The sequence below is a fragment of the Typopeltis vanoorti genome, chromosome 11, assembly GCF_054136105.1.
Source record: "Typopeltis vanoorti isolate ZY-2024b chromosome 11, IOZ_Tvanoo_1.0, whole genome shotgun sequence".
Classification (NCBI taxonomy): domain Eukaryota; kingdom Metazoa; phylum Arthropoda; class Arachnida; order Uropygi; family Thelyphonidae; genus Typopeltis; species Typopeltis vanoorti.
In genome coordinates this window covers 77,760,989-77,780,521 of record NC_143559.1, presented here as the reverse complement: position 1 = coordinate 77,780,521, position 19,533 = coordinate 77,760,989, and the positions used below count along the sequence as shown (strand labels likewise).

The 19,533-nt window shown below is 34.6% G+C and overlaps 1 protein-coding gene across 6 annotated transcripts in view; it reads right to left on the bottom strand.

Annotated features, from left to right (window-relative positions):
• spdi (sperm antigen with calponin homology and coiled-coil domains split discs) overlaps positions 1 to 19,533 on the bottom strand; it is a 371,208-nt gene that overhangs the window by 276,526 nt on the left and 75,149 nt on the right. The window contains exon 1 of one of the 6 annotated variants that reach the window (XM_090399847.1): positions 4,870 to 4,941. The exons of 4 other annotated variants lie outside the window; for them this stretch is intronic. The gene's annotated coding sequence lies outside the window, so the exon portion shown is untranslated. Of the gene's footprint in view, positions 1 to 4,778; positions 4,942 to 19,533 lie in introns of those variants that run through there. One more of the 6 variants, XM_090399842.1, reaches the window with a different exon arrangement.

Below are 19,533 nucleotides of genomic sequence, written 5' to 3'. Positions count from 1 at the left end.
CCCACAAAGTTACTCCTGGTTAGTTTAGTTGTTTCCATGTTATACTGAACTGCCTAAGGAGTAATATGTGCAGTGGTGCTAGATGAGTCTGATTTAATTAAAGGAGGCACCATAAGACCACATAACCTTCTTCAACTCTGGATCTTCTTTATGTTGATTAAGTTGTTGAACATTTGGAGTGTTCTATATGCATCAAATTCTAGAAGACCATGGATCAAATGAGACCAATAAGAATGAAATCTGTAATCATGTATTATTCTTTTTAAAGAGCTCCTAAAGATGTCAAATTCAACACTCAAGTCTAAGACTTTATGGTAATTCAGTAGCCAAAATGTTTTCAGCAGCTATGACAGAACATGGTCTTCCTGAACTTGGTAGCTCAAAAACCATTTCACATTTGTAGAACCACTCTCTCATTATAAACTATTCACCTGAGTGGTCCATTTTCTCCAAATTTTCATCCCTTCTTCCTTACTCTTACAGTATTTCTTGTTATCCAATAATTCTCAATGCTGAAAACTCTGAGTTATTGTATATAAAGAAATAGATATACTATATAAAATATGGTCCCCACAGTTAGCCTAGTGGCTATGCACCTCGCAACCATATGCCTGGGGAAGGAGTGTCCTAAGGTCGATTCCCATTGACGACGCGAAGAACTTAAGGATCTTCCTCAGCCATAGCCAAGTTAGCCGGTCTTGGGCGTGGACAGCAGGGTTTTTTCTGCCAGTTTATCTGGGGTTTTTCATCCTGCAAGCAGGCAAACCAGACCCGTGAACACACAAGCTACAGTCATAAATATGGCAAGGAAGGCAACAAGAAACCGCCTTGCGTCACTATCTCCTTAGCAATCACCTGCAACCTTCTCAAGAGAGAAAGCCACAGATCAGATATAATATATTTTATATATATAATATAAAGAAACATATAACCCTATTCCCACTATAAACCTAACCTAATCTATGTTATTGGAAGTTTTTCCACTTGGTTATACTATAAATTAAAGATACCAAGAAAGTATATACTTGGTTTAATCTTTTATCCAAGTGTAAGCAAACAAGTTTGCACTTGAACTATTTTCAGGACTGGGGCAACTCGTATAAAGAAGTTTTTGACTTCACATCACTTATATTAAACCAGTATTAAATTTTTGTTCACTTTCTGAACATATTTTTGTTCTATTTTTTTGCATTTGATGGTTAACAAATTGAGTGAAAGATATGTAAAGCACATGTTCATTTTATTTGGCATACTGGCATCTAAAGATGTTATACTTTGATTTCTGGTGGAATTTTTTAAATTTCTTCTATCACAGTTCAAAAAATTTTGAATAGTAAGTTAACATATGCAGAACACAAATGACAAACACATATCAGAATTACCTGAAAAGTGTTTATATCATTTTTTTCAAATTCTTCACATAGCATTTAAGTACATGTTCATAAACCATTTATTTTTATTTTTAGTATTTGGCAGACAAATCCAATTGTCTTATCTTTTGCTCACACAGGATAAAAATAGTTTCAAACTATGTGATATTACTATGCAAGCCTCCAGGTTAGCATATTGATTCTTGTCAGTCATCTAGATAAAATAATGATGTGTGTACCAATTTGCAAAGGTAATAAACACTTGAGTTTATTTTTCACTTGGTTAGACTATAATAAGTTTAGTTTAATCCTTTATCCAAGTGTGAGCAAACCAAGTTTGGGTCTGAAAGTATCTTCAGGACTAAGGTAAGGTAGTGCAACACCTATTTGGCAACTCCTATAGGTTAGGATGACCTCTCATTGCTTCTGCCTTTGTATCTCCACTACTGGGCCTGGCTCCCACTGACAAGACCTCAATAAAGGTCGAAACCGGTATGGGTAGTGGCCCTTGCCTTAATGCATAGCATTACACATATCCGCAAGGAGATGTGCTTTGCATTATGGGAGATACTGAGATAGGAGTAATGAGAGCTTTCTCCACCTTTGCAATGAGTTGCCTGGTGTTGCACTACCTTACCCCAGTCCTGAAGATACTTTATTATTATTATTATTATTAAACAAGACCTCATGGAGTCAAAGACTCATCTAGGAGGTCCTTTTATCTCACACACATCTCATCATATAGGGTCTTAAACACATTCAAACTACTTGCAGACACCACACTCTCAGGCAAGGCATTCCAATCATTCACAACTCTGCACGAAAAAAACCTGCCACTCACACCCTCTTTATACAGTTTCCAGGGATGACCTCTGGTTCTCCCCTGATCTCCCACTATTCGCTGTAGAACTTCTCCACCATTGATCCTATAACAACCCCTTACCAACTTGTAGGTCTCTATCATATCTCCCCTCTTCCTTCTCTCCACTAGACTCTGCAAATTACATCTTTTCAATCTTTCCTCATACTCGACATTCCAGAGGTCAGAAACTACCTTAGTCAGTCGCCTTTGGACCCTTTCCAACATCTCTTCATCCTTCTGTAAACCAGGTGACCAAATCTGGGCACAATAGTCCATGTGTGGCCTAATCAAAGCCTTATACAATGGAACAAGAATCTCCCTACTTCTACACGTCAGTGTCCTCCTCATCATTCCCAGAAGTCTTTGTGTTGTCTTCACAATTTTGGCGATGTGTCCCCTAAATTTTAGATCCTTATCCACTATCACTCCCAGATCTCTTATTTCCTCTACTTCCAACAATATATTCTCACCAAGCATAAATTCTGCATCCCATCTTTGTTTTCCAAATTTTAAAACCTTACATTTTGCAACATTGAACTCACATCCCCATTTGCTTGCCCAATCACTCAATTTATTCAAGTCTTCTTGCAAGGCCACAACATCTTCACTACTCTTTATGGTTCGTCCCAACTTTGCATCATCTGCAAACAACTGAATATCTCCATCCAAATCTTTGCCAATATCATTAATATACAAGTTAAATAGTAATGGCCCTAAAACAGATCCCTGAGGCACTCCACTAGTGACATTCCTTTTCCTGGATATTGCACCCCCATACACAACTTGTTGATACCTATCAGATAGCCAGTCTCCAATCCAATGCACTAATCTAATATCCAACCCCATCTGCTCTAGTTTGACTGTCAACTTATCATGAGGTACTCTATCAAAAGCTTTTGCGAAATCCAAGTATATTACTGTGTATCCTTCTCCTCTGTCCAAGGAAGCAGTCACTTTATTGTAATAAGTAAGTAGATTACTAAAACACGACCTCCCTTTAGCAAATCCATGCTGTCCATCAAAGATTATACCATTGTTGTCAACCCAACTCTGGATCCTAGTTCTCACAAGCTTCTCCAACAACTAAACCACAACACCTGACACACAGATAGGCCTATAGTTTGATGCTCGAGTTCGATCACCTCCTTTATGAAGTGACACAATCTTGCCCTCCTTCCACTCTTTAGGGACTTGACCAAGTGCAAGACTCGTATTAAAAAAATATGTCAAGGCAGGTGTCAACTCTCTGACACATTCCTTCAGAATACGCGGTGATATATTATCTTAAATGTAAGGTGCAAACTTTGTTTCAGGTGCAAACTTTCAGGTGCCTTTCAGGTGTAAACTTTGTTTGCTCACACTTGGATAGAGGATTAAACTAAACTTATTATTGTAATAAACACTTATATGACTGATATTCTGATGCAAAGGATAAAATGATAAAAGTGAAGCATGTAATGGTCATGTGCTTAATTTGGTTACTGCAGCATTTTAATAAATATCTGCAAGTCCCAGAAAACAAGCAAAAAAAAAAAAATGTTTTTCACAACAGCTTGATGCTGTTTGAAGATACTAAAACTTTTAGCTTAAAAAAAATTAAGTTGAAAAATGCTACATTTTTAAACTTAGTTATATGATTGTAAATCACAAATAAATAATGAATCTCCAGAAGTAGTTAATCTAATTAAATTATGAGATTAAAAATTAACCATAATTCATTCTGAAAAAATGAGGAAGCATCCCAAACCTTCAATGCTTGTCTTAAAATCATGCACTGCTACTAATTTCATCTACCATTCATGATTTTGCTTGATGATCTGATATGACGTTGCCTTTTGTAAACTAATTTTTCCAAAAAAATTCATGCTTCCAATAAGCATGGAGTTGCTTGAGTGGAGGTCTCACATACAATGAAAAATCATCTATGATCTACCTATGTTTGCATTACACATAATACCACTTATGCAGTTGCAAATGAGAGCAGATGAAAGTGTTCAGTCATGGAAAACAGAGAAAAAAAATTGCTTCTCAAAACAAATAAATCTCTTCTCAATGCATTGCTCATTATCTCATCAATGTATAATTACATATAAGTTTCTTCTATGGCAAATAAATGCTTATTAATAGTCATAAAACTCACACCGATTAAAAGCCTCTGCAATATTCAACTCTGTCCAATGCATACTGATTTCACAAAAATTTTTGTATGATCCTGATATGTGAAACAATTTAGTAAATATAGACGACATACTTCTGGAAGTGTGTGTGTAAAAACATACGTACAAATGTGTAGGTATATGTAGATACTTTTTTAGAAACCCAAAACAACAATTAAGAATTTCAGCAAGATATCAATGCTTTGCTTATCATTCAATAATTATAATAAAGTAAAGAGTGAAAAATATCGTTCAAGTACTATCATTAATAAGGGATGTATTCGGTGTATTTTCAAATCATTTTTGAGTAATTTTCGCCCATTACAAATTTTCTGTCAAAAATTTACCATAGCATTTAAAAAAACTGAAAATACATTCTCATAAACATACCTACTTAGAAAAATAAAAAATAAAAAAATGAAAACGCTGGCGAGCAACTGCCAAACTTTTTCAAATGCTTAACGGTCACCAGCAAACCTACTTCGTTAAATCATCAACGAAACTCTTCATATAAGAGTCAAAAAATTCCATTGTATTGATTTTTCCTGTATTTCGTGCCCTATGAATAAAAATATCACACAACACAGCTTATACATGCACTTCGTACACTAATGTGTATAAACAGAGTACACACTCACAGAAAAAAGAAAAAAAAAATGATCATAACGACTTCAGATGGCGCTACAGGCAAAAGTATACACATGATAAAGCCGACATATCACAAGATATATAACAAATAAAAATTTCATTGACCAAAATGATAATTATTCGTCGATTTATTTCCCCTTAATTACTTTATAATAAATGGTTAAATAAAATATTTTGATAAGTGTTCCCTAAAATATGATGACTACAGCTTAATATACAGAACAACATTGTCCATACTGTTTTGAAAAGTACATTTTCTGTGATTTGGGGAAATGGTAGGGTTTTCTAGAAGGGGAGACCTACCACTTTTTTTTTTATGAGAGAATTTTTTTCTTTAGGAAATTTGGTATTTTTACAGTGAAACAAAACAACCAGAGAACACATGCACCGACAAATGCAGCCCATAGAGGCAGAAGTCCTGTCGATTGAATCGACTGTGCTTCAAAGGCACCTTTTTTAATTCCAATTTTAAATAAATGCGAATACAAATTGTGATAATATAATAATAGAGTGACTTACATAATTAATTGAGGACTGCATGAAATAAAAATGGCAAAGATTCAAAGAACAAATCAAAGTTGTTCTTTAAATCTTTGCTAGGTCTTCTATTAGGATGCACAAAGGAAGTGGGTAGCGTGTGCGTTAATGTGAATAAAGAAGCAGCCTCAAATTTAAAAAATAAAAATTACACAACGAAAATCAGAATAGCTTTATCACAAATAACACATTTTCGTAGATAATACTTCTTTAAAAAGAAGTGCTAATTATATCTACTAATTTTCAAAATGGCAGACTAGTTATGCTTTTTCATAATGCAGTTGACTTCGCATGCTTCTGTAGTATGTAAAAAACATGAGTTTGAATCTCATCAAGAGGCGCGAATATCTTTATAGGCTCTTTTTAAAAAAAAATAATAATAAAAGCGAAACCCCAGAAGTAAAGTTCTCACAGAACAGGCACCACAGCCTAGTAATGCATGCAACTGACAAATGATAAATAAATACACCACCACCTAACGCCTTTTATTTCCAACAGGAGTAGGCAGCCATTTTAGCCCTAATTAACATTTTGACGATCACCAGGTCTGTTAATGATTCGTAGGTGTAAGGGAAGAGAGTACTGAAAACTTCCGCCATCTCGTGGTCCTGAGTCCTAACAGGTATACACACATGTCTGAAACAGTGCGAGTTCAACAGTCGTTTTTTTTATTTTATTTTTTTTTTTAAACTGTGGGGTTGAAAATCCGAATTCTCCTGAGAGGCGGGGAGGAAACTACTTGCCTATCAAAGATCGCATAATTCGGGAACCAGCTGAAAAAGGACAGCTAGAAAAAAGTTTCTATAGTCGGCGACTAGAATGGAACCTATAACCGTTTTTGTTCTACGGCACTCTGGAGATAAACGCAGTTTCCACAGGCACAATAATAATAATAATGACAATATTATTATCATGCAAAGCAGGCATGTCAAATAAGCAGACATATCAAACAAAGCAGGCATGTCAAACAAAGCATGAGGCCCGTCAAACTTTGTAACCAATATGGTTATTTAACTTTTGACAACACCGAATTAAATAAACATATTTAAAAATTTAACGTTTCCACTTAAGATTATTTTATACGTCAAACTACTCTGTAATTTCTAAAGGAAATAATGTTCTATTTGTCATTTCAAAAAATCTTGTTACACCACTGCATAAATATCGAATTTTACCGAGCAAGTCTACGTACGCGTCTACATCCAATGACCACAGCAATCGGAGGCTAGCCGTTAGCAATTTTCAAGTCGTAAGAAAGTGTAGTGTTTTCTTTATAATTAATAAAGAATTTATAAAAATAATGTCGAAACCTTCAACCCAGTATGAGTAAAAAACGATTGATTGAAGAACATCGTACTTTTCAAGAAAAATGGGAGTTACAATATTTTTGTATTCAAGGGGAAAAAAAAATTATGCCTGATATGTAGAAACTCTATTGCAGTTTGCAAAGAATATAATATTAAAAGGCATTACGATACAAATCATAAAGAAAACTATGACAAATATATTGCTAAACTTCGTGAATTGTCAGAATTAAAGTTGACACTTCAAAGTCAACAACGTGTATTTACCAAACCTATTGAAGATAATAGAACTAAGATAAAAATCAGTTATTTGCTATCACATTTAATTGCAAGCAAGTCGAAACCATTCACTGAAGGGGAAGCAGTTGAAGTATTGTGTCCTGATCAATTAAAGAAATTTAAAAATATAAGCTCGAAATACCATTGCTAGCAGAATTAATGACATAGCCGGGAACTTGAGGAATCAAATAAAATCAATAATTCCAACATTTGAGGCTATTCCCTTGCAATTGACGAAAGTACAGAAAGTCTAGAAAGTTCTTCACTTAAATGTAAGTAAAGAACTTCTAGAAATTATTCTTATGCACGATACAACCACTGGAGTTGATATTTTGATGCCCTTATGGAAGTTTTGAATGAATACAATTGACCGTTAAAAAAGCTAGTTTGTCTTGCAACTTATGGTGCTCTTGCCATGACTGCTGTTGTTAAAGGAGTTGTTACAAATTTAAAAGAAAATAAAAGAATTTTCAATATTTTCATTGCATTACTCATCAGCAAACACTATGCTCCAAAGTTTTAAATATTGGACATGTCCTAAAAAATGTCAGTAAAATTGTAAATTATATTCGCGCACGTGGGTTTAATCATCGCCAATTTAGTAACTTTCTAGAAGATATAGAAGGTGAATATAGCGATCTACCTTATTATACAGAAATTCGATGGCTTTCCAGTCATAAAGTTTTAAAGCGATTCTTCGAATTGCTGGACGAAATTAACATTTTTTTTTTTTTTTAGAATCGAAAACTGATGAATGTGAAATATTAGAAAAATGATCAATGGTTAAAGGACCTGGCTTTTTCAGTTGACATTAATGACGAATGTTAATTTCAAAAAATCTGTTTCCTCTCTATTCCGAGATTTTCTGTTGTGGTCCGCGGCTTGATGTATAATTCTTAATTTGGCCCTTGGAGGTAAACGAGTTTGACTTGCCTGATGCAAAGTATTGAAATATATACAATTAAAACATTGTTATTGTATTTACTGTTCTGTACAAATGCGGGGTACTTGTTTTTTGTTAATAACAATAACTTCCTATAGTGAATAAAAGACGTTAGGGGATTTATTTTATTATAATTTGAAAGCTAACATTATAACTATTTGAACTGGTACCCTAGAAAGTAACTAAATAGCTTTTTTGAAGTACTAAGCAGATAGTTGGCAATTTACCAGCACCTGACTGTATTGCATGATCTAATTTCTAGGGGTGTCTCAGATATTTATAATTTTTGTATAAAGAGTTCACATGCCATTTATTCTTTTGGATCTGGATTACTTTCTATTGGACTACGTAGAGTTGTTATATCTGTCATTCGCGTAACGTTCTCTCTCAGATTATCCAGTTTCTGTATTTTGTTGAAGGTTTGTCTCCCGTCTAGGAGACAAACCTTCAGGGCTTTTCAACTGAAGCTGAGTTATCTGGTCTCATATGGCGGTTGAAGGGTTTTGTATTGTATTGCTGTTTCATATACTGTAGGCCATAATGGATTATTGCTTCACAAAGATTTGTGCATAAGGATTTTGATGCTGAATGGGACTATGTCTCTATTTTGGAATAGATTCACTGCGAAAGTTTTTAATTTATTTTGAATTATATATATATATATATATATACAGGACTAACCACCTTATCCTCGAATTAAGATCACGAATATTCAAGGATACTTGGAAGGTCGTGGGTGATCAAGTGTCTATTAGAACCACTGATGATGGGTTTTGCAAAATACGAAACAGTCGGGACCGTACTTACACTTTTCCCGAGGGGGGAGGGTTTCGAGTGCTCCGCGCCCTCCCTCATTGTTTGGGGAATTTAAGTTGGCCCTAATTTTGCGAAGCCCAGCAAGAGCCTCGTGTGCCTGTGCATAAGTACGGCCCTGGAAACAGTTGTATGACGTAGGCAATTTCTGTACACTGCCATAATACTTGATGTTTCTCTGTTGTATGTGCAACTAGTCGTGATTTATGTTTTCTTTCCTTTCTCTCTCTCTTTGAAAGTCCATCATGTGTTCTGGCATGCGTGTCTTCCTGAAAGACCTGTCTGCCCCGTATAGCAAATTCCACATGAACAATTAATCTCGCGAGTTCTGATGTGAGACAACTACATAATTTTAGGAAAAAATTTAATTCGTTTTTTTTTTAATATTAAAATTATGTGGTCTTTATACCGGAACTCGCAAGAATTTTAATATAACCACAGAATCTCAGAAGCTCAACTTATTTCCTATGTTTTTTTTGTTTTTTTTTAAGTGACGAATGGGGAGGTTGTTCGAAGGAGACGTGATCTTGCTTACTGGAGAGAAAGTCACTTTTATGTCTTGTTGACGCAATATCTTTGGGATCTTGTCCGTGACGGATCGCATATAACGGAGCGATAATCGATATTCCTTTTTTTTTTTTTTTTTGTCTAGGGGACTCTTTTAGGATGTACTCTACCATTTTTTATTATAACTAGTTTTGGAAGGATAAACCGATGTTGTGTTCCTGGATGGGGATAGGACATTTCATGGAGGTATTCATGTGTGTACTGGTATTTTTATATACTGAACAGCTAAATTTATTCTGTTCAAAGACCTCCAGAAGTCGCCAATAAAGGGATCCATTGTTTACTAATTTGTTGGTGAACTTTATGTAGAATTGAGTGTTGCTAAGATGATCGGCAAAGTCCTTAATTGTTTTGCAGAGCCAGGCCATATCATGGAGACATCATCCGCATAGCGTGGCCAAAAAAACCAGAGTATAAAAAATAAATAAATAAATAAATAAAATAAAATAAAAAGATTGTTCACGTGAAATTTACAATGTATGACAATTTTCTAGAAAGACAAGCATCTCAGAACACATCAAGGACCTGAAGGGATGGGATGGGATGGGATGGGAGGAGGCATAAATCAGGACTAGCAGCACATAAAATAGAAAAATACCAGGTACTATGGTAGCGTAAAGAAATTGCCTACAACATCGATTACTTTTTTTTTTCTTGTCAAAGCATTCGAAACAATAATCGGAAATGTTTAAATAAACAATCACTATAGTGATTGTTTATTTAAACATTGTTTCTTGTTATAACAAGAAACAATGTATGATCTTACGCTAGATTTGGTCGTCTTTCATCCAAATATAGCGCAAGCAGATCTCGTACATTCTGTGCATTCACATCGTTTCATAACTTGAATCGCGCGCGTGCCATACTACTACAATGCACAGGAAATTAGTAGATATTAAATTTTAAATTGTTCAATCAACATAAACTTTCTGCGCCAAATATTAAGTCTAGAATTGTCTAGAAAGAGATCTAGAAAAAGTTCTCCAGTCAGTGATGAGCTGAAGAGATTGCGTTATAATTCAATAATATATATAGTCTATGCAAACATTTGAAATCAAGCGGTTTTTTTTTTTTTTTTCTTCTCCCCCGTAAAGTTATGACTCTGGAGATACATGCTACATGTTAGGAAACAGTACAATAGTGCTCTTCAGTATGTTTATTTTACATTCCAATAATTATAAAAATGAGTATGGAAATCCTGTGTTTTAAAGTGTGTTTAACAAAATCATTATACTGAAATAACTACTGAGAGTCCGCCCCTTTATAAATGAAACATAACGATGTGTAAGGATCGACAATACATCCACGGCAGGGTAGATTTTGCCAGTTGGCGAGTAACTGCAGATACAACAAAACAGCATTTTTTATTTAATGAAAAATAACTTTCTAAACAAAATCTTTTTAACTTCAAGAAAGCAAATGCAGAACACTTTATAGAATTCCTAGTGACATATTGAAATATCGTGAATAAAATGGGAGGTGTTGAGCGAGTATATTTTTTGCGTGGTGCATATGGTTTTGCATAATGTGGTTTTGTATATTGCTAGTGAACATCACGAATACTCCGAAAACGTTGGAAGTCTGATATGGAACAGCGATTCACGCCGCATCCTTTTCTCGTCAAATGGATGAATGTGAATATTTGATGCCCAGGGAATACCGTATGTTCATCATCCCAACTATGAAATTTGGTGGAAAAGAGAATGGCTAAGGCTGTCGGAACTTTGGTTTGGAATACTTCATTATGACAGTTTCACAGAACAGATCCATATTATCATATCTGTAGTTGCTGCTGTTGGTCTGAAGAAACTGGCGAGGAAAACGTGATTGACCTGCATAGAATCCCCTTCTCAACCCAATACTGTAGTGATGAACTGAAATATCAGATGTGGACTAGACCAGAACATCCAATAATTATACGTGGGCTGCTGAAGGACGAGTGATCCAATATACCTGCTTCATATTATCACAGACTGATGCTGAGTATGTTTGCCTGAAATACAGAGTTGCTCCGATGCTTATTTCAACAGTGTCTGCGTTAGTAAGTGCTCACTGAGTTATATTAAATACATAAAACCGCAATAAATACAACATTTTATGTGAGTGGCAACCACAAAAGATTGTAATATATAACACCTCAGTACCCTTGGGTTGACTAAGATTTTTTTATTTATTTTATTTGTTTAATTCTTTTTTATTTTACATAATTCTCAAATCTTGGGTAAGCACTTAAGATCAAGCAAGTTTATTAATATACAGATATTTGGATATAAAACTAAGAAACAAGCTTCCTAAATAGATATATTCATTCTCAAACATCATCTTAGAAAGGGTGTATATTAGTGGTGTCGCGTGCCCATTTAGGTTGAGTGTGAAGTCGTATAGTCGTTATGCAACCAGCGCTGCACGTCAATTTGATATTTTTATTGATATATGAAAGTCTTAAGAGTGCATAGAGCATCAGCGCTCATCTTAATTGGTCCAATGCAATTAATTGTAGGATAACCTGGAATACTTTATCAATTAATATAATTTTAAATATGGAAAGCATAAAGGTCCAATGAACAATAGTTGAGCTTCACGCACGCCGTTTATGTGAGAAGTACAAAGGGTTTGCGCTTTTTGGTGACATTAGATTGTCATTAGCAAATACTAGAGTGAGACAAGGATAATTTGAATTTTGACACGATTTTTAAATACAGCCATGTAATACGCACAGAAATCGAAAAGTAATCACTTGGGAAATTATTATTTTTCTAGATTGAACCAAAGAAAGGCTGAAAGGCTGCGCCAACTGTGCGTCTGTTCAAAGAGCTCAAAGTTGTCCGTATTTGTGATCGCACACACAGGCAATTAACGCGAATGTGATGCAATGTTCACGTCTCGAAATGTGTTCTCTTCACGAAGCATTAGTATATTGTGTTAATATTAATATATATTTAATTTAGGAATCGCGAAACCAGGAAATAATCAGGGGAATCTTTACCAGAAATATATACAAAAATATAACATCGGTGATATTGCTATTCCGTGGGTGTGCACCTCACACCCTGAATATACGCCCCTTATATATATATATATATTATTATTATTATTATTATCATTATTATTATTATTTCGGGCGACTCCAGGAGTCCTTAGACTCATCGAGGGAGGCCCTAAACATCATGTCCACACAACTATGCGATTACATTCTCACAGTATCTATCATACCTTGTCTTGAACTCGTTCACCGTCATAGCACCCACAACAGACTCTGGCAGCTTATTCCACTCATTTACCACTCTAAAAGTAAAGAACCCAGCTCTAACACCCCTGCTAACCACACTCTTGCCCAGCTTCCATAGGTGTCCCCTAGTTCTCCCACCACCAGTCCTGATCTCAAAAATATCCTCTGAATATATATATATTCAGAGGATATTTTTGAGATCTAGGAAATATATATATATATATATATCAGGGCGGGCAACTACGCGTCCGTTTGGAGTCAAAATAAGAGCCGCAACCTTTGACCGATGCGGTAGTATAGGAGTAAGTGAGTGTACGCATGGTGAGGTTGAACGAACTGCTTTGACTAATTACACACCTAATTTTAAGGAGCTTACTAAAAAAATGAATACAATGAGGGCCTCTACTAGTAAATAAGTAACTAAAATTATTGTGTTTCGACTTTAAAATTATTCTAATTGTTCAAAGTAAACTTCATTTAGTGTGTTTCCAAATAAACTTTTTTATTGCAGTAATTTTTATTAACCCTGTTTTGCTCTCTCTCTCTCTCTCTTCTCTCTTTTTTTATTTTGTTACTCTTTTTTGTTGTTTTCTCTTCTCTTTTTGTTTAATTTTTCCTGGTAGATCGTGAAGAGACGCGTGGACGCGAGCCGCATCGGCTCGCGAGCCACCCCATATATATATATATACAGTATATATATATATATTCCATCTGGCATTACCATAACGATACTACCACTATCAACAAACAACAACAAACATAAATAAATATGATACTGTGTGCTCCTTATAGAACCTCTCTCTCTTTCGGTATCTTATGCATATGTAAAATAGTCAAATGCAAAACAATTTCTTGCTTAAAAATTGCTCGTCACGAAACTTTGGCCATATTTGCATTCCAGTTAAGAGTAGGATCGATCAAAAGAAGGATTTACTCCATGCACGATGCATACAATACATTATTAATATACAGTTCGTTGCACGGCTCTGTTAAAATTTTATTACATAGATACCTAACCGTTTTAGAAATTCTGACATTTTTATTTTGACTCTATATAGTCATAAGTGAAACACATCATCAGTACCGTCAAGGAGTATACAGAATACAGAGACAATGATTAAGTTTACATTATTAATAGCTTCCGCTGAATAATCTTCTTCCAAATTAATCTGTTATTTGTCAGGTCTCCAATATTCTCAGAAGTTAAATTTCTTTAATACACTACTAACTACATCAATCCACCTACATTATGGTCTTTCTCTAGGTATTTTCCTGAAATTCTGAAGTCAAAGCCTACATAGGTTGATTTCTTTTTCTGCTGAAAAACATTATTCAACATCATTAAACCATCTATCTCTCTCTGCCATGCTAGTCCTCAGAGTCAGTTAGTCTCGACTTTCCCAACACTAGCAAAGAGCGATCCACATAAAATGGACCATGGTTGGAACAATTGATAATTAGATGAAGCTAGGTTTTTGACTTTATGCTGAGTAAGAAAGAAGTCCCATCTCCTGCTCCTTAATATTGTTCACTTATTTCGTTTTCCATTTACTGAGTGTAGGTTGCGAGAACAGTCATGCACTTGTTCTAGCTGTTGGGAACAGAGTGGCGTGTTACAGTGGGCGCTCCCTGCTGGAACAATTCAAAGCGAACTGCGCTCTCTCAAAGCTCCACCACATACGAAACATGACCTTATTCTCGAATTGACCTCTTATCGGAACCGGAAGCGCTGCTTCACCATCCTAACTTATTGACTTCGTGTATTTGAATTGTTCAAGTGGGCACAAACTTTCATTTCGGCAAAAAAGGCGAGTGGCTCGAGAAAATTTTTGGTATCAATTCGTTCGGAGGCATTTCGACAATAGCCATCTTCTTTGAAAGCTGGAGTGGTTTCTTTTGGAGTACTTTACTTAGCTCATCTTCTGTTCAAACGGTATACAGAATTTGCTGAAAGCTCTCCTAATTTCCATCTAACTTGTAGATTTGAATCCAGTCTTGCCATTTATTCATAGTTAACTCATTGATCTGGTTGCCTCGCATCTTGCTTCCCAAACTTTGCATGATTTTATCCATGTCCATCCTATTGAGCGCAGACCTTACCTAAGTTCCCTCGAGTCTTTCTTACAAAGGCTTTACCCAACATCCTGTCTGATAGTTTAAATTTACTTCTTGTCTTTATTTTTTCCCTTGAGGGGTACCTTCCTAAGTAATGCATTTTTATGGCCTGAATTAGACATTATTATGTAAACTAGTCATCGCCTATGTTTCTTAAAATAGGAGATAGGTGTTGCTATAGACAGCTCACCTTCATATATCCTTTATTTAATACACATGGTAGAATTGCCCAGCTGCTGTCAGTCATTTAAGTTCTTTTAGACTTCAATTTTAAGTTATCATAGTCCCCAAGTATTTATTGATACTTGGCAGTTACTCCAGACGAAAGCGCTTTTTTTTTTTTTGTGATCTCTTCGTCCCAAATATTCAAATAGTAATGGAGATTCTCTTCTAATTTAGAAATTTAAAACGGTATCATATGAATAATTTAAAAAAAAAAAAAAAATGGGCGTGTCTCATACAGCCTCAGTTGAAAAAGCCTAGGAAATGTTTCTGGCATTCTTAACAGGATTCGAATCCAAGTCTTTCCAATCAATGCGTCATTTTTTTTTTTTTAATATTTTCGACCGAATCACGAACGCCTGTCTCGTGACGCAATCAAATGGATAAAGTATAAACAAGGAAAATCACTAATGGATAAAAACTGCATATAGAGATAACAATTGAATATTAAACTATCTATGTATTTTAATATGCTTTTAAAATGCAAATGAGAATCAACCAGTTCTTCGACCAACAGGTTGCGGGTTCGAATCCCGCTGTGCATGAATGTTTGTGACTGTCTTTAGGTAGGAGTTGAATTTCATCACTGAGTGTAAGACCACTGCTCAGCTCACTGAAGGCCTGACGTCGCTTGAAAAAAAGTTCCATGTTTGATCGCTAGAGAAGGGTTTCCGGATTATGTAAAAAACATAAAATAGAAAAAAAAATGCTTAGCTCGCCCATAGTACGAATGCACTATAGGTTTATAAATTAATCTTTTGTGAGCGGAAGCTAAAAAAAAAAAATACTTCGAGGGAAAAAAAACAACTCATCATAAACACAAGCACATTATAAACATTCTCTTCACTTATAATATTATGTTTGAGTGAGTTTAAAATTAACATCTCTATAATGGAATTTCATGATACTGCAGTACAAGAAATAATTACATTAGAACAATAAAAGTTCAGGCAAACAAGCTAAAAAACAAATGCGCTAAGAAGTTATTTTAATCCGAACGGTAATACCGTATAGAGTTAGTAACATGTATGTCAATTTAAAAAATGCCTCTAAATACCCTTTTAAACGTTAATGATCAGAAACGTTTCTCAGCGTACTAATACAGGAAGTCTAAAAGGGAATAGTTGACAAATCAACTATAATTCTTTTAATATATATAAAATTCCTACCAGTTTGATGATGGCAACTTAATCTTGAGAGCTTAATCATGAGTTGACTACTTCCAGAGGTAATTAAGAAATTCGTAACTTTATTTTTTTATTGTTATTTTTTTTTTTTACAGGCGTCTGCTCTATAACAAGAAAGAAGTGTTTGTCAAGCCACTGCTACTCCCTTTCCCTTCCTGATTCTGTAAACAAGCCGCACCAGTGTTTAGACCTTGAACACTCAAGTCTGTAAAAGTAGACTCCGTAACGAGATAGCTGTACACTTATTCAAAGAAGAGACCAGAGTTCGTTATTTTCATTCACTCAATCACTAATAGAATTGGTGAACTTTCCTTCATCTTCATAAAAATAAAATACTATTATGCTCTATTGACAGATTTTTGTAAATGGCAAAGCTCACTAATTGCCAAGCTTTTATGTGTAAAAAATATACATTATTGGGATATTTCTATTTTAGATTACATCGTCTGTATATCTGAAAAACGCGTTTTTAGACGTTACATTTCATTTTTATTCCGGGTCAAAAGAATGCAGAAGACGCTAACGGAAATTCGCTGTTACCTATGCAAATTGTATCCCCCCCTTTTTTCCCCCTTTCTTCAACGCTCAAGATCAATCCTCCTTTATTAAAAATGTAATACTTAAGTCATTTCTTTTAAAAAAATATAGAACTTAACACATTCACTGTCCTAGCAGCTACCAAAAATTTAAGTAGGGATGTATCTCGACAATTTTTTTCCAATATATTTTACGTTAGATATTGAAACCCCGTCCCCCAAAAATTTAAAAATAATTTTAATGAGATTTAAAAAAAAAATCAAAATAAAATAAAAGCCGAAAGTGGGCTCTTGGAAATTGCTAGTCGTATGCCTTGTTTGCCTAAGATAAAATTCGAAACACTCATTACAGTGACTGATAATCAATATACACCTACAGTATATACAAGTATAATAGGTTATGTATTTAAAAAAAAAAAAACAGTCTATAAGGAAATATACGATATGTATTGTGTTAATGGATAGTGTGGGTCTCTAACGATGAGTGTTTTGACTCCATGGAGTATATAATAATAATAACATCTGAATTTGCGAGAATGGAGATTTATTTTAGCTTGGAAATAATGAGCTCTATCTCTATACAGTTCATTATACTCTCTCCCATAGCACTGTTATTTATTTTTTTAATTTTTTTTAATTAATTGAAAAAAACCTGCTTTTCTCGTAGTACCTTTACAGCACAATCATAACTTCGTTCGTTGCTTGTTAAGACGAGGATTCGAATCATTTTTCTGCGTATTTTACAGATAATTCCATTGCACGAGTGGAATATCCTCGTTTCAGATTTCTAAGAACCTGTAGAATTACCCGCATACAGATAATTACAGCATTACCAATACATAAGTTCCTTATTATATCAGATGATAGACTTGATAACAGTATACTGTTATCTGCATATGAGTGAAGAAGGAGATCGGGGAAGGGCAAAATCTAAATGCAATAAAGCCTGCACTCGGAGCAACTATGTACATTTTTGTGAATAAGCTGCAAATTACAGACCATTACTATATGCAGCAAGTTCGAATATGAAATATTGCTTGATGACAATGCTCAGAAGGACGAAATTGGACTTTTCGTTTTTCAAGGGAGATTTCTTTTTCATTCAAAAAAATGTGATTCAAAGTACAACAGAGCCACGTGGTTACTGTATGTTAAAAGAAGATGAAGCCCCTCATTAGAAATGGAATTTAAGGAATGTTAAAGGGATTATTAAACACATTATTATTGAACACATTCACACAGAAACTGAAGAATCACTTCGAACTGAAAACTCGACGTTTATTTGGGATTACAAAAGAAGCAACTGAGACCATTTAGGAATTAACAGAGTCCATTATGTCTGTTGACTCCATGTCAACAAACATAATGATGACTCCATGTCCTGATGAAAAAAAAACAGAGTTTCTGCTAAGTCTGGGATTACGAGAATGGAATCATTTGACACGTTGAAGTACTGTATTAGCCCATGTTCAAACCTGAATGAAAGCTAGTAGCAAGGAACATTGGTAATTCCCCAACGCTGAGTTATTTGTTTTCAGTTGCGATATACATTTTGCCATATGCATATTTCAAGGTGATGCTCGTACCAGTAGAAACAAAAAAGAGACCAATAAAAAATAAAATAAAATAAAAACATGCCATTATGTATTATTTTAAAGTTACCACAAGTGTGAATACTGCAATATAAAGGCAATTAGCATTTTAAGACGCATATCTAAATATAAAAACTAAAATATAGAATAATTTATTATTCTATATTTTAGTAATTCTCGTGTTGGGAAAGTCCGTCCGTGTAATAATTAATTGAACTGCAACAAATAAACTTGTTTCGTTCGATTGATACAAGTTAAAAATGCAGTGTTTCTGCGTCAGCTTATTCACAATTGCTTACTTAGTAATGACACATGTCTTACTCATGGATAAATCCATGATGTCATAATGACTGCTTCAAGGATAATTTATGTTTCAAAATATAAGACAGCTGCAAACAAAAACATTAACAAGTCACGTTTTAAATACTGTACTCTGACATTATACGAGTATGTTATTTAACATAAGCTTAAGTAAAAAAAAAGTACGAAATGAAGGCACACAAGAATAGAAAGTGTATTTTGTAAGCGCATTCTTGTGTATTGGCACAATTCATAACCACAACCATTGAATCTAGAACAAATTTTGGCATAGTACGGTATATATCATACTAGTAGAGTTTTGCAAGAATTTTACATACTTGGGTGCTAATGTTTTACTGACGGCGGAACTAACGGGGGATATAATGCAGAGATTGACAAAAGCAAATGCTGCTTAAATTGAACAATATATGGAAATCATTCAAATATCATAATGAAACCAAAATAAAAATCTTCAATAGCAATATTAAGGCCGTTTAATTATATGGATCAGGAATATGGAAATTGACCAAAAAACAGAAAACTGAATTAAACAGCTTTCAAACAAAATGTCTGCGCAAAATATGAACAATATTTTGTCCCCAGCGTATAACAAACGATGGATTATATAAAGAAATGAAGAAAAATTATCATCAATGCAATAAATAATAAAAACAATAATTAAAAAAACGTAGGTGGAAATAACTTGGACATGGAATGAGAATGGACAGCAGAGAGAGAGAGAGAGAGAGAGAGATGCCAATGGTTGCTTTGACACGGATCTAGGAAAGAAAAAAAGAAAAGGCCTAAACTAATTCGATAGAGAATGAAAGAAAAATTACTGGTCGGAAGAGCTGGAGAGAAGGAGAATTGGTG